General features: G+C 40.7%; 1 long non-coding RNA gene across 1 annotated transcript; it reads left to right on the top strand.

Moving 5' to 3' along the window:
* Nucleotides 1–1235: 1235 nt before the first annotated feature.
* On the top strand, nucleotides 1236–2641 carry LOC104962495 (uncharacterized). The gene is made up of 3 exons (XR_800211.1): nucleotides 1236–1281; nucleotides 2421–2470; nucleotides 2601–2641. It is a non-coding gene; the product is annotated as an uncharacterized lncRNA (long non-coding RNA).
* The last annotated feature ends 1631 nt before the right edge of the window (nucleotides 2642–4272 follow it).

Here is a 4272-nt window from a genome sequence, read left to right on the forward strand (position 1 = left end):
GGGTAAGGTGTAGGGGTAGTGTGTAGGGGTAGTGTGTAGGGGTAAGGTGTAGGGGTAGTGTGTAGGGGTAGGGTGTAGGGGTAGTGTGTAGGGGTAAGGTGTAGGGCGTGGTTTGGGATTGGGCCATCTACTGATAAACTGCAATGTTAACAACCTCATGATAACCTCATATGTTTTTAACTTAGGATCATACCTGTGATTAGTCTAGAAAAAGGTAAATGTGTGCATTCTATTATAAAGTTGTGTATATTTACAGACCGTTGCAAAAACTAAGAAGCTTAAAACTAAAAGAGCTTTACAAAAAAGTAACACAATGAAAGATGTTTGGAGTTTTATTTGAGTTATTAATTTAATGTTTTGTCAAAGAGAATCTGATTTGAAACCGTTGTTACATACAGTTAAGGCATTTCCTGTTTCTGCCGGAGAGAGGGGAGGCCGTCCCAAAGCTTGCTGCTGTATTTACTCCCTCCACCTGACAGGAGGGAGCCTCGTTGAGCTGCGAGTGTGGCTACAGACGGAGTTCACTCCGTCACGGAGGGGTATGGTAGAGGCAGCGCCGGGTAGAGGGAGTGGTTTGGGATTGGGCCAAAGAGTGTAAAGACCCGGATGTATGTCAGGTCGAGTGAAACAGCGCCCCCTGCTGGCCACACACTGTCACTGCAGCGGGAGATGGTTTGTTTATTTATTACAGTTTATTTAATATGTTTACACTAATTATACAGTTCATACATGGAATATAATAATTGCACAAGGCATGGAAACATTAAATAAGTTGTATCCAAAATAAATATATATTTTGTATTTGTTGACAGATGCAACTAGCAAAATTAAAATTAAAATATCGTATTAAATGTACTTTTAAACTTATAAACTGTACAAAACAACTCATGTTATTACTGTTGGAGTAACAGGATATTTTTGATAGAAGTTAATATTTATAAATAATAAAATGTTATTTTATTTGTATTAATTAAATATGAATGATTACACTGTAGTTTGCCATTTGCTCATTGTCCTAAGTGTTTTAGTTTTTTTTTCTTTTTAGCTTTTAAGGTTATTTGTTAAATTTGTGTGAAAATGCCTTGTATTTTTCTACTAATGCAACGCAAATATTTCCCAATTTGGGATCAATAAAGTACTTTTTATCTGATCTCTGCATGCAGTACCGCAGTGAGGCGCAGTCCCTCCCCCGACCGACAGGGGGCGGTGCGGCGCTGCTTAAAGAGCCGGAAACCCCGCTCTCTCCCCCCGGTTCTTCCTCTTCCCTCCGCGGCCTCAGAGGTAAGACAACATCACCATCATCTCGAACCGAATCTGCTCTAAATCTCTATCAAAGCGCTCCATCCTGCTCATTAAACATTACCCGTGTCTGTAACTAAGTCTAAACTCGTCGCATGCAGTTAGATTTCTGTGTTTTGAAGCTGGATTCTTAGTTTAATTAGGTTTTTAAGGAGACGCCGGTTTGGTGGCTAACACGTTAGCTGTCCGCCATGTTGGATCAAACTGCTGTGTTTTAAACCTCTTATTGTAACTCCGAAAGACCCTCGTGTGGTGGGTTATATCATATATATATCACAGCTGAATCAGAGCTAATTTTAGCTGGAGTCACGTTGAGTCGCTAATTTCACATTAAATAACATTTACTTCTGATTTCTCCAGATGTGTGAAAATGTTCCGCTACTCTTAATCTAAATCATCCGAAATGTAAACATCTCAAATACAAATATCATTAAAACAAGTTAAAATAAATATGTTGGAATGTGTCTTTGTGAGGCTGAATGTAGGAGACAAGAGTTAAAGCAACATTAAGCTGATTTACAAGAAGGGCTAACTTTAAACAAGTGATGGCTCTGAGGTGCTGCGTTCAGGTGCTCTACTACCTGCAGTTTATTAGAGCTGTGTGAGGGGAGCTGCAATGATGACCAATTAGGACACCTTTGATTCTCCATGAAGACGACTTTATAAATCTGAGCAGCTCCTTCTCCTCTTTATTTAACTTGTTTGAGACGCAGCATTTCATCCTGAGGAGGCGTTCAAAGACAGTCAGACATGTTTCTCCTTTTAGCAGCATTTCATCCTGAGGAGGCGTTCAAAGACAGTCAGACATGTTTCTCCTTTTAGCAGCATTTCATCCTGAGGAGGCGCTCAAAGACAGTCAGACAACCTGTCTACAGGACAGTTAGGTCTCTGGGTTTCGAGGTGGGGTATTAAGTTAAAGTAGTTTTTAGGAGACGTTAGCTGTCCGCCATGTCGGCTCAAACTGCTGTGTTTTAAACCTCATGTAACTCAAAGACCCTCATGTTTCTGTCTCTCTGCCGCACATCAGGGTTCACTCTCCGGGGGTGACATCACAGCCGAATCAGAGCTAATGCTGGAGTCGCTTCGTTCACATTAAATAACATTTTGTTCTGTTTCTCCAGATATCTGAAAATGGTCCGCTACTCTCTAGACCCCGAGAACCCCACCAAATGTGAGTAGACGTTATTACGAGGTGTGTAGTCATGTCTGCGGGACCCCTCTGGACCCCTCATGAACAGACTGTGCTTCTGTTTAACGTGTTCAGAGAGATGCTTTTGTTAAGATGATTCATTCTGTTGCAGCATGCAAGTCCAGGGGCTCCAATCTGCGGGTTCACTTCAAGGTAAGACCTGGAACATTACTGAATACCTATCTGTATGTTAGCTCCTGTTCCAACGCACCCCCAATCCTCACTTTAGGGTCTGTACTCAGTGTCATCATTAATAACCAGTCAGGTGTGGCACGTCCTCGCAGAGAGGGAGAGAGGGAGAGAGAGGGAGGGAGGGAGAGAGAGAGGGAGAGAGAGAGAGGGAGAGAGAGGGAGGGAGAGAGAGGGAGAGAGGAGAGAGGAGAGAGAGAGAGAGAGGGAGAGAGAGGGAGGGAGAGGCTATTAGTTTGAAAATTAACTCTTTGTTTTGTTTCTCTAAATGTGGATTTCACACAGAAACCCTGAGAGGGGTCATACAACTCTCTTTAGGGTATCTGACAGAGGAGCAGACACTGCATCTGGGTTTCTGCTGATTAACAGACCACACACACACACACACACACACACACACACACACACACACACACACACACACACACACACACACACACACACACACACACACACACACCACACACACACACACACTCTCTCTCTCTCCTCACACACACGTATTTTTTAAATCTTTTAATGTAGGTTGTTGTTTTCTTATAAAGACTCATATATTATATTTATAAAACACATTCCACACAAACAAAAATACAAAGTAAGAGTTATTTTGACTAAAATATATTTTTAACACAACTATACCTTAGTATTTCCTTTGATAAGAAGTGTATGTGTGTAGATGTTAAAGCACTGAGGGATTTACTTGAGTACATGTACCTCAGTGTGTGAAAGTACCTCAAATACTGCTCAAAGTACTTTCTGCTGCTTTATAATATATCATATTTCTAATAAAAACATAAAAGTACTTTTCCTCAAGTCCTGTTTCTAAGTTCTCTCTGATGTACTTGTACTTCTCGTGGCCTTCATCGCAGTAATGAGGTCAGTATCTGAATATAAATATCAAAATGCAGATAAAGTTAAAGTGCAGGAATATATCGGTTTAAGTCAAAGTAGCCCAGCAGGGGGCGCTGCTACTCTGCTTCAGAGAGAGAGTCCCTTATCTCGTGATCTCCTGCGGACTCACCTGATCATCAATGTGTGTGTGTGTGAGGCCAGATGCTCGTAGGAAACGCAGTTTACAAGATATTATTTTTCTGGCACGAACTAATAAATAAAGCTTTATAGCGAGAGGAAGGTTTACTCTTTAATGTGTTGATTCATATTCATAACAAACATGTTTGAACCGTAACTCAGAGGCTTTTGATGTTTGATCCAGAAATAATCATCTCATTACTCTGTGATTGAAATCCTAAAATGGTGCGTTCAAGGTCATCAGAGTACCTTTACATGCCTTTAATGGGCATTTGTATTATCTCTTATATATATGTATACATTGTGTACGTGGAGACTTGTTTGTTCTGGAAAACAAGAGTACTTTATGAGCTCAGATTTCTCTCTGAGAGTTTTAATAATGTATTCTCTGTTTGTATTCAGTGCTTTCTCATGTTCTCTCTCCTCTGAGTTTTTAAAATCAAGAGAGAAGCAGGAACCTTTTCTCACACACACACACACACACACACACACACACACACACACACACACACACACACAAACTGAGATCATAAATTAGACCTTTAACTAAAAAACAACGGTTGTTT

Source organism: Notothenia coriiceps, unplaced genomic scaffold (genome assembly GCF_000735185.1).
Source record: "Notothenia coriiceps isolate Sejong01 unplaced genomic scaffold, NC01 NC01_scaffold00034928, whole genome shotgun sequence".
Lineage (NCBI taxonomy): Eukaryota > Metazoa > Chordata > Actinopteri > Perciformes > Nototheniidae > Notothenia > Notothenia coriiceps.